At 49.3% G+C, this 11,364-nt stretch overlaps 1 long non-coding RNA gene across 1 annotated transcript; it reads left to right on the top strand.

The window, feature by feature from the left end:
• Nucleotides 1-4,948: 4,948 nt before the first annotated feature.
• Nucleotides 4,949-7,737, top strand: LOC137861012 (uncharacterized). The gene is made up of 2 exons (XR_011099314.1): nucleotides 4,949-5,191; nucleotides 5,473-7,737. It is a non-coding gene; the product is annotated as an uncharacterized lncRNA (long non-coding RNA).
• Nucleotides 7,738-11,364: the final 3,627 nt, after the last annotated feature.

The following is an 11,364-nucleotide window of genomic DNA, read 5'->3' as shown; positions in this document are numbered from 1 at the left end:
CAAATTTTGAATGTTTCCTGGACCTGACCATCTGCATCCTAACCCTAACAGAGGCTCCAGGGCACAACTGCGATGCAAATAATGATAAATAACAGTAATAATAAAGCACCACCAGCACTCGCCGGCTCCCTAGCAATTCCCAGCCAGCACTGCAAGTTTGTTATCACCCATGCTGAGAGAGCCCCAGGGGCTCCGTGGTGGTGCTGTGAAGGCTGGAGCTGGCACACAGCCTGGCACAGGAAACGTGGGTGCTGTGACCCATGCTGCTCAACCAGGCGGCCAGGGGCTAAAGCCCAAGGACAAGCGTTGCTGCTGCACCGTGGGCTTGCTCCTCAGGCTGATGGCTCCTTTTTTTGGCATGGCAGCTGGTTGAGGCTGGCCCCTCGGCCACCGAAACCTGCTGTTGTAGCTTTAGGCAAGCGCAGCCTTCTTCCGTCTATTCAGCATCGAGCAGCAGAACACCACAGAAGGGAGCAGATGGGTGTAGGGAATTATTAATAACCAGGCTTCTCAGCGTTGCTTGCCATTTATTACAGTCCCACTTAACAGAACATGCAAATGGGCATACTGGGACCCACTAACCCAGTATTCTGTGCTAGCTGCACTGTACGGCCCGTGAATAATAGTCAGTGCTTAGAGAAGGTGTATATGGAGAGGGCAAAAGCAGACTGATGCATCCTTACTGGTCAGCATGATGGGTGATAGCCTCGGCACAGCAGCTGCCCATGGTTTATGGAGTTCTTTGCAGTCCTCAGGTGTGCTGTGGTAGGGATTTAGAGGAGGAGGAGGAGAAAGCAATTTTTCAGATGTTTATGGGAAGCCTTCTCCAGCGTGAGGGACAACAAGGCAGAAAGCACCAGTGAGCGTGTGTGAAAATACAACACGCATGAGCTGGTGGAGGTAGGAGTTGGCACCTCTCTGGTGAAAGAGATGAGAAGTGGGAGTAGAGGAGGTGTAGATTCCCCCTTATCTCAGATTCCTGGGGGAGAGGTTTTTGGAAAGTGTGTGGATGTAAGCATCTTTCTACTCTGGAAAAGAATTGAGCATTTTGGGGAGTGGGTAGGAGAGCATTAGAATATCAAGCTGCATCTCCCTCCACTGCCAGCTGAAAAATCACACCGAGGCCTCCCAGGAAGGAGAAGTAGGCTTCTGCTGTACTTCGTTGCGCATAATTAAACAGGACTCCTTAAATCTTGATCTGAAATCACAACGATGTGTGAAACTTATTTCAATAACTGACAAAGGAGGCATCGCACATGTGGGCTTGAGCGCTGTGGTGGACCTGGGGCAGGTTAAGCCCGGGTAGCTGGGAAGCCAGGGAAAGCACACGGGCTGCGATGGCCTTGCTGAGGGCCAGATGACATCCGTCACCTGGTGCCACCACTGCAAGGGATGAGCATGCATCTGGCAGGATGTTCTGGCTCACGCCAGAGGTCCTTGTCATCCTCTCTTGTTTGTGGGCTGCAGATTTCAGCCCTGGGACCTGCCCCTAAGTATCATCAGGAACTATAATGTAGTGGGATCTGTAAAACCTACCTCAGCCACTTTCCTGTGTAAATGAAGGGAAGACACAAAGAAAAAACAAGCTATATGTAGAGTTCTGCTGTTACTGAGATGTCTGGAAGCAAAATCCCCCCTGTGCATACCCAGGAACCAAGTGGAGACAGGGAGGGCTGGGTGTTTTAGGGCCAACAGGCTTTTAAGTCTCCTCTTTGACTGCTTTTCTTCCCTAAAGGCAGTCCCACCTAGGCATAGCTGGGTGCCTTTTGGTTAAAGGTAAGAGATGAATATCAGCCATTGGGATGGTTAAGTGTGGTCGCCCAGGGCTGCCTGGGTGTGTAAAGCAAAGATCTTGGGCTGCTTTAGTGCCTGATTCCTAGCAGTACTATTCAATTTTTCCCAAGGGCTCAAGTTCCTATGCATATAAATAGGTCAGCTTTGCAAGGAATATAAATACACCTTTCACAACATCATCAGCAGCATTCGTATTCTCTTGTTTGCCCTGACCAGGCAATTCATATCCCACAGAAGTGTCCCTCAGCTCCCAGGTCTCTGCATCATTCCCAGTCCTGTCCAAGCGTTACTGGTTCCCACCAGCCCAGTGGGACTTGGGAACACTTCCTGGGCTCAGGCACAGGTTGGTGGCAGCAGCCTGGGAAACTTTTGAGAAGACAAGAGAGGAGGGGAGGGAAGAGGAGAGCTTTGCAGTTGGGCTTTTGTCACTTGCTGAAGCTAAAATGCCTGGAAGGACAACTTAGCTGGAGCTTTTTTTTTTCTTTTTTTTTTTTTTTTTTTCCTTCTTTCTTTTCCTTTGCCACACTTCAAATAATTTGACGCTGAATATTTAAGACTGTTGCCTTGTCCTCAGTTCACCTCATCAGACCTCTTGGTCTTCAGGATCACAGCGGAGGAGGAGGCGAACATTCTGCTGTCTTGCAATGCCCTTGTCTGAGACTCCGCGAGCCCGCTGGCGACGGCTGCTCGTTAAGGCCTGCAGGCCACCCAGAGTAGGTTAATTTATTGCTCCTGCCTCATGCCTGGCAAGAAGCTGTGCCTGGTGAGAAGCTCGAGCAAGCTGGAAGGCAAGGCAGGCCTGGTGGGCTCGAGCTGCTAGGCCGGGGGCAGCATGGGGCAGAAGCTGTGGGCAGAGCGCTGGCAATTCCTGTTTTCTCCCTGATGCAGGAGGAAGGAGACGCTATGGAGGGGGTGAGAAAGCAGCAGCAAAGCTGTTTCTGTGCCCACGGGTGGAGCAAGGTGCTTCTGCCCCAGTGCTTGTGCTGTGGCTGCAATGTCTGCTGCCCACCAGCCCGCTGCGGGGGGACCTGCCAGCCAGGGGTCCCGCCGGGGCCATATACTTGTTTTTCTTCTTGGCTGCATTACATAATGTGAGGTAGGAAATGTTTGTACAGTAGCTGTATTGGTCCTTGGGGCGAGGGGGGAGAGGAAGGAGGCGGTGGGTAATTTGAGGCTCTTTATTAGACCAATAAATCATTTGTAATGCATCGGCTTTCAGGCCAGTCTCTTATTGCCCGCGTCAGCCACAGCACATTACATGGCCAGTGAAGCTGGCGGGGCATGCAGGGGCTCCCCTAAATTGCGGGACAGAGCCTAGCTGCTCGGGGCTGGAGGTAGGGCCAGGGCTCACCAGGGCGGAGGTCAGGACCTGTTCTCCTCACAGGAGGACAAATCCAGCACTATGGTGACAGGCATGAAGCATGCTGCAGCAGCCCAGCCCTGCAGCACCCAGTTCCCCGGGGTTAGGCACCAGGACTGGTGATAACAGAAGGGCCAAAGAATGGCTGTGGACACCTGGCCTCAGGTGCTTCAGGTGTCCCTGGGTATTTCACCTGGCCTCCCCTTATCACCTGCAAGCAGAGACAGCTGCACATTGTAAGGATGATACCCTAATGCCTCTGGGCCATGACAGAAGGCTAGGCACGTTTTCCTGGTGGTACTCCATTACAAAAGCAAGGGAGTGTCCCACACCGGTCATTTTTGTATCACTGAATCACATAACATTAGGGATTGGAAGGAAATTTGGTATTTGGGAGTTTGGGCAGAGCTTGGTCCTTGAGGATTGTCAGGCAAAAATCTCATGGGTTTCCTGGCTGCTCTGGTGCCAGTGAGGTTGCTGAGAAGGGCTGTGCAGTCATGGGTGATGTTTTATTTTATTGAGTACAAGTTCTTTGTTTTTCACACTTCACAGTCGTGTCTGGTTCGATTTGAAATCATCAGGTTCTCCAAAATGATGCCTTTCAATAGCCTGCCTGTATTTCCAGGTACTTCAGAGCACGTCAGCTGGCCTAACGTTTTGACAAATGATACCTATATCCAGCTCCCTCCTTCTCCTTTCCTCCTCTCCCTCCCCCCCAACAAAGAAACCGCTTTTGATAGCTTATCTCTGGAGCTATGCAAACACAGCAGAGGAGATAAACTCCCCTTCCAGGTGAGTTCACCCGAGGGTGGGCTTCCAGGGCATCTGAACCAACACGCTCCCATGTTGGAGCAAGTAAATGTTTTTGGAAAGGGGGTGAGGAGGCACTGAATCAGCCTAGCATATATTGATGCTGTTGTGCTTGGACGTGAAATAAAACAAAACAAAACAAAAAAAAGCTGAGCAACTTCAAAGGAATCTAATGGGGAGAGGTAAATATAAAAATGGTAACAAATACCGTTCCCTGTTATGAAATACACATTTGGGGTGGGAGGAAATTGCATGGCACGCCTGTTTTTGTGCAATCTAATTTAACCATGAGCCCTTTAGTATTTTGTATCCTTGTGGACTGTTTGATGGAAGCAGCAGCTAAAAGCAAATCGCAGGGTGAGAGGGTGAGGCTTGCTGGCAAGAATTAGCGGTGTCAGGAGAGAAATATCACACACCTAACCAACTGAATTATGCATTATGCTGCAAAATCCCTGATGTCAATACACAAATGCTATTCCTGTTGTTTTGCCTATGATTGATAGCAAAAGAATTCAAATCACATCCACACAACAATTGTCCTAGTGTAACTAAGTCTCTCCTATCCGTGTGGGTGTGCTTGTGCTGGCAAAATCTATGCAGTAAGGTAGGTGCTCTAGGAATGGGTTACAAAAGGACACTGGAAACATTTTCATATGTTCAACAATACAAAGCATTGTCAGTTTGGTGCATATTAATTGTGGTAACTTCTCCTTTTTCTCATGGGCACTGAGAATAATAGGCTAGATGTTACTCCAGACTTTGAGAGGAGTAGGAAAAGAAGTTCATACCAAGGCAATGAAAGTGATTTGAGACACAAACTTCCATGTAAAGACTTTTCTCTCCCCAAACAAGATAGGAGAACAGGAAGTAGAGCCAAATAAAAATGTCATCCCCAGTATAAAAAAGCATTGGGGTCAGCTGTTTATCCTAACCATGTGACAGGACCAAAAGGATTGTGAAAATATAAGTAATAAATGGTAACAAAGTTATTATTTTAATGAACACAAGATTATTAAAATTCCCTGCTATTAGATCTTGCTGGTGTGTTTGCAGAAAAGCAGATAACAAAGCTAGCAAATAGAATCTGCTTTGGTTTGCTTCTGAAGTTGCCTTTGCCCTGTTACCAGAAGACATCAATCAGTTACTAACCACATTCCCAGTCGGAGCTGCTGTGAGTGTTCACATGTTTAATCAGCCCTGTGTGCTTGCAGGAGGAATTGCACTCAGGTGAGCGCATGAGTCACACACAATTGTCTTGCTCATGTTAATGCCTTACCTTTCACAGAACCTGGATGTGTGAAAAACTGTTGGTGGTGGTTTTTTTTGTTTGTTTGTTTGTTGCTGTTATTTTTTTGTTGTTGTTGTTTTGGTTTGGTTTGTTGTGTGTTTTTTTTTGTTTGTTTGCTTGTTTTTGTGAGCAAATAAAAAATTTGGACTGAAGAAAAGTGGACTTGATCTGAGGCTTAAGAGAACATTTTGTTCTTTGGATATCTCTTTCTCTTCCTCAGAATAGATCTTCATCTAGAAACAACATCACTTCAAGATGTTTGGGAAACAAAAACCAGAAGATGTTTTACCAGTGGCTTGCTGAATTAGAATAGTTACTGCAAAAATACTTTTTTTTTCCCCTCTCCCACAAGTGGAGTAGACTGTCTGCCGAAGAAATGTAGCCCATCCTGAGTTATGGGCTCCGTAAGGGATCATGTTACTGAAAAAACAATTCGTGGATTTGATTAGGTAGAGACCAAGAAGTCAGAGCCAGCTGAAAGCATCTCTCAAGGCTGGCAAAATTGTGTTATGCTGCCCTAGAGATGGAAGCGGCCCTGGGGCATCTCTGGGATGGACAACAGGAGAGATAGGAGTGTAAGAGCATCACTGCCCTCACAGAGTCTCCTGGTGCGGCTCTGGTCCTGCCTATAGGTTTGAAGATGAATCTAAATGGGAAGGAGCAGAAGAGTGGAAAAGAGACCATCTTGCATCCAACACGGTCTGCCGATCCTGAGGGGCTGGGAGAGCCAGACTAAGAGGACAGGAGCAAGGTGCATGCCATCCAAACTGGCATGCCAGCCAGTTTGGGTACCATTGCCACTGTCACATAGAAGACTTAAAATGAGCTTCTGCTGGGACGGAAGAGGTAAAACAACTCTGAGCCCTGCAAGGCTCCCCAGCTCAAACTGACTGCTGAAGAGCAGCAGCCAAGGATAAGAGCAAGAGGAACACGGGAAGGAGCTGGTGGAGGATCAGACCACAGAGTGTTGACTCTTCCCGGGACAACAGAGGAGGAGATGGCCCCTCAGCCAAGGAGCGCAGCATGTAAATGTCCTGGTGCCTTTGCCTGGACAGCCAGCAGAGAGCATGGCACTGGGGAAAAAATAAAACTCCCCTTTCCACTCCAGAGAGCTCAGTATCTCCAGCCTGGACAAACACCAGCAGTTTCTTTCCCACGCCGAGGAGCTACGCACCATAGTTGCAGGGGCAAGGCTGGAGCGAGGAGGAGCCTGCTTGCTGCCTGGCCTCATAGGACTCTGCACAGAGGCCGTGCTGGAGGTGCTGGGTCTGCCAGCATCGTGCCACCGCTTGCTGCGGGCTCTGCAGGGCGGTCGCTGCCAGCCTGTGCATGGGCAGCTGCGGCCTGGCAGCCTGACACAGGCACACGTGCTCCTCCGCTGCTCCCGGCCAGAGCTGTCTCCTCTCATTTGGCCGCTTCACTGAGTGTCAGGCGTGCTGAAGGGCCAGAAAATACCGGGGTAATCCAGGTTCACCTGCTGGCTTCCCACCTCAGATGGCGTCGCTCTTGGTCAGATGTCGCTGCTGTGGCTTCCAGCAGTGTTCATTCTCTGTGGTCACTGCACATCGCTGCCACTCGGCCACCTGGAGATACCCCAGGGGGTCGTGCTACCTGGCAGTGCCTCCAAATGGACAGCGAAGAGCTGAGGGCACTCTGCAGCCAGGTGCTTATAAGCAGGAGGTAACTCCAAAAAATGAAGCCCTGAATGCGGTTGTTCCAGGACAAAGCAATCTCGGTGTTGGTGCTGGCTTCTTCCAAAAGCACCAGGTGTGTCACTGCAGCCTTTCCAACTTGTCTGTCAGTCCTTGAGCTGGACTCTCTTCACCTTCTGCGAGGCAGCTTTTGACTCTGTAGACAGCCTGATCTTATTGTAAGGATTTGTGTGAGGAGTCCTGTGGCTTAAATAAGGCTGCAAAATGACTGGCTGCATTTATCCACTCTATTTCAGGATCTGATTTATGCTGTTAAAAGGCATTACACGGACATCCACCTGTCCCAGTGAGAGAAACTTGTCAGAGCCCAGGTTTCTCTCGGGATCTGGGCTGACCTTTCCACACCCTGCAGATACAGCTTTAAAGGCTCCGTTAGGAAAAACTCAGAAAATTGTTCCAAGCAGAGGCAAACCTGCAGGTCTAACCTAGCAGTCTGGCCATCTCCCACAGATGCAGCAAGGTGGAATTGCTTCCTATTTCCCCAGGGTCTGACAAACTTGGGACTTTGATGGCACTTGGAAAGTAAAGAAAAACAGAACCAGGCATGCCATCTTGCAAAGGAAGAAACAGCCAGAGCTGAGTTTTAGGTGTTCAAGGGTGGAGAATAATAAGGGCTGAGCAGAACCAGCTGCATCCTGCTGTAGGCTGGCGTGCTCACACATGCTATTCCCTCTCCAAACTGCAGGGTGCTCGGCCCCCTGGGTTTCCCACCAGCACTCATCAGGAGAGAGATGCCCAAAGGGAGTTTGCTTGGATGCAAAACATGGGTTGTGCTGGCCACAGGTGGCCATGGGCTGCAAAGCAGTGAGATGGTGTGTGACCTACTCCAGCAGCTCCTGAGCCAGATATGGCTCACGTGGTCTGTGGTGTAAGAGTCACAAACAGCTTTGAGGAGACAGAAGACTCCATCCCATCCCTTTGTTAGGAGTGTTTTTATTTTTTGTTCTAGTGACAGTCACGCTACATCCAGAAACGTGTGTAACGTAGATGTGAGGGGGGCATGGTAAATGCTGGAAGGGGAGATGTGGATGTGCTTGGAAATTGCCGGATGGACCAGACCTGCGGACAAAGTTGGGATGCTTTGATCCAGGTGCTCAGTGGAACAACCCTCAGGGGCCATCATACAAAACAGCGCAGAGTGTGGATGCACACTGAGAGCGTTTTCCAGCAACCCCTTTGTGGGAAGGCTAAACCCATAAAACGCTTCCCTGTGACTGTGATCTTGCAGCAAGGATTTGCTCTACACCACTTCCCTTTTGCAATGCGCTTTTTTTGTCTTCACAAAAGGATTCCTTGGCAAAAGGCAGCTGCCAGCTGGCCAGATCTGGCCAAGGGGCTAACGGAAGCATTCAGCTCTACGCCGTTGCACCAGCAGAATTGTCTATTCAAGGAAAAGTCATAGTTTTGACTTTGGTTTTTCATCTGGGATTATTGCTCTAGGACCACTGCCAATATGATTTTTTTTTTTTTCTAGCTAAAAGGGAAAAAAATCCTAACATGCTCAAAGCATCCCTCATCCTGGCTTGTACCACTGTTCCTCCTCCTCCCTTCACTCCTTTTGGTCCAAGCGGTCGCTGCCTTCTCAGCGTTGCTTTCCTGCTTTCATCGCAGGAGTGTAGTGAAACGGTGACCGACCATTTCATTGTACTCTTGTTTTTACATGGTGAAGGCGTTTTAACTTCTGATGGCTTTAACAACACCATCCTCCCCTCCTCTTTCCTTTTTTAAACCACCTCTAAACCTTAGGGATGGAACTGGCTGACAGGATTCCTTTAATTATCCTCCCTCCAAATGCTCATCTCTTCCACGGTGCCTTCAAGGGACACCACCATGAAAGGTGCTGTACACACAAGCGGCATGTCCAAATTGAAGCTGAGAACAAAAACAAAATGTCAAAAAAAAATCCACCATTAAAGAAATTAATAACAAATACACCAGGCGCATTTCATACGCCCCATTAGTCAGTAGTGCTCAGATACCATGGTGATGAGCATCCTATAAATATTTCCACAGCAGCAAAACTGCCTTAAAGGGACCACACAACAGCTGATGTGCACCTGAACGGAGCGCCCTGTGGAAGTCCTGTCCGTGCTGGCTGGCACCTGTGTCCCACACCCAGGGAGGAAGCCAGCACCGTCTGTTTTTCTCTGCCCTGCCACAAGCACCGAGAGCAATTCAGCCCTGGTATTATTCCCAAAACTCTGGAATTTGACCCAAACATGTTGCTGGGCACTACGGCAGTCTGCTCTTGGCTGTTCAGGGGTCTCTCAAAGCCATGAACACCACATGCATCAGCTACAAATCCTCAGCATCATGCAAGCTTTGTGCAGCACAGCCACCGCTTCTGCAGACAGCAAGTTGGAGCTGTGGCTCACGGGGAGCCCAACATCTCCTTGTTTATCCTCCCAGAGGCAAATGTTTGTGGAGCAGGGTGGCACCTGATCAGGTCATTAGGCACTTGGGAACTCACAGAGCAAAAAGAAGCTGAGCAGGAGCAATGGGGATGGAGGGGAAAGAGAAACACACTCAGATGTTTAGGGTGCAGCAGCCAGCTTCCACCCACGCAGGAGGAGAGCTTTGTATGTCCTGCCCTTGATGCAACCACCACCAGGAGTTTGTTTTCACAAACCCTACTTGTCTTGAAAGCTACAACTCACACCTCAGTACCTCGTCTGAGAAGAAAAGCATAACCCTGTTATTAATCTGTGGGCAGCATCACCTGGAGGGTGATTCTTCACACACCTGCTGCTGTTCAGAAATAGATGGAAAACTTGATATTGCAAAATAATTTCCAGAGAACAGCAGCTCCAATGGAAAATGGGGCATAAAAACAGAGAGAAATGATCCTGTGAAGAAAAAAAAAAAAAAAAAAAAAAAAAAGCTGAGCTGGCCTTGATGCTGAGAGCCCAGTTCAAGGTTGCTCAGAGCGCTGATACAGTGCAGCTAGAAACTACTTGCAGCTACCTCCTTACAGATTTTCCATGTGGACAGGCTAGGGAGTAGGAAGAAAAATAAACAAACAAAAAAGCTATTTCTTGCCTACTTCTTAGTACATCCCTAGCACCAGAAATTGGAAAAGGGTGGGAATAGGACTTGATTGGGCTTGGGCCCCTCCTAGGACAGCTGTAGCTGGTCACTAGATGAGGCAGAGGAGGACAACGAGGAGGGTATATATACATGCCTTGGTGCCTGTGCTGAGGTGTTTTTTTGGTGAAAGGATGAAGTTGGTCCCACAGGAGGATTTTGGGGGGTTGGGGATATAGCTCTTCTGATGAAAGAGTGGTGTTACGTGGCTGGACTGGCTGTGGGATGGGTGGAGATGAAGAGATCTCCTGTCCTGCTCAGGGAACTGCTGCTCATGAGCTCTGTTGCTGCAGGCAAGTCTTCCTCTCCTCCTGTCTCCCCCACAGCACCTCGCACGTTTTCTAGCTTAGTCCTTGCATGGTAGTTCCTGAGTGTGTCCCCAGTGTATTTTGTTTCCATTAATTACACTTCCTAAATGATATCTTAAGGTCCGGGGTGAGTGGTGATGTCGAAGTGCATGAGCAGTACGGAGACGTGGTGCTGTCCCTGCAGTGCTGGGGGATGACAGCGCGTTACTCGCCCGCCCTATTTACGCAGAGGCTAATCAGCTCTCGCTGGAGTTTCTTTCTGATCCCCGGGCCTATCTCGAGGGAAGCACAACGCCAGCTGACAAAACATGCATATTTTTGCTTTCAGAAACTATTACGCTTTGCGACTGTCACCCAGACCTTGAGCTTTTTGGTTGCCAGGGAAACCCAGCAGGAGACGACCTGCACACAGCTGCCAACTGGTGCCAAACCGGGACTTCCAGAAATGCCCACCCCAGTCTGGGGGATTTTATCTTGAGGAATAAGGCTATTTATGGTCCAGGAGATATTTCCTGCTGAAATAAGACCATCTGGGAGGTTTTGCTCTTCGAGCTGGAAGCACTGGCTAGGCAGTGGCAAAGCAGCAGAGAGACTTGTAGTGCTCCGATAATATCGGCGGCTGCTGGTGTAACCACAGCCCCAGCCAGATAACGTGAGGTGGAGTCCATGGGGGTTTTGTACAGTGTCAGCTCTAGGTTTGAAATACTCAGTCTCTCAGGAGCCATTGGCTCAGGCCATCAGAGGCTTGAGTTGATGTGGTTCTCTCCAGGTGGGATAGGTGGAGACCTCTCTGAGGCCCACCATAAAAAAGGGGTGTGCTGAGTTGTCCCAGAGGAACATCAGGGCCCACATGCCTCTTTCCACAGCAAGGGGATCCCGTGCTGTTGTTCTCATCAGAAATACTTCTTTATGCTCCTTTTATATACTACGCCATGTGTTGGCAGGCAGATGTTGGAGAACCTCACTCAGATTTTCTCTGTGCCAGTCAGGGCCCAGCCAGCATGGAAG

This window comes from Anas acuta, chromosome 1 (assembly GCF_963932015.1).
Source record: "Anas acuta chromosome 1, bAnaAcu1.1, whole genome shotgun sequence".
Lineage (NCBI taxonomy): Eukaryota > Metazoa > Chordata > Aves > Anseriformes > Anatidae > Anas > Anas acuta.
The sequence above is the reverse complement of the archived record's forward strand: the minus strand, read 5'-3'. Positions and strand labels throughout refer to the sequence as shown.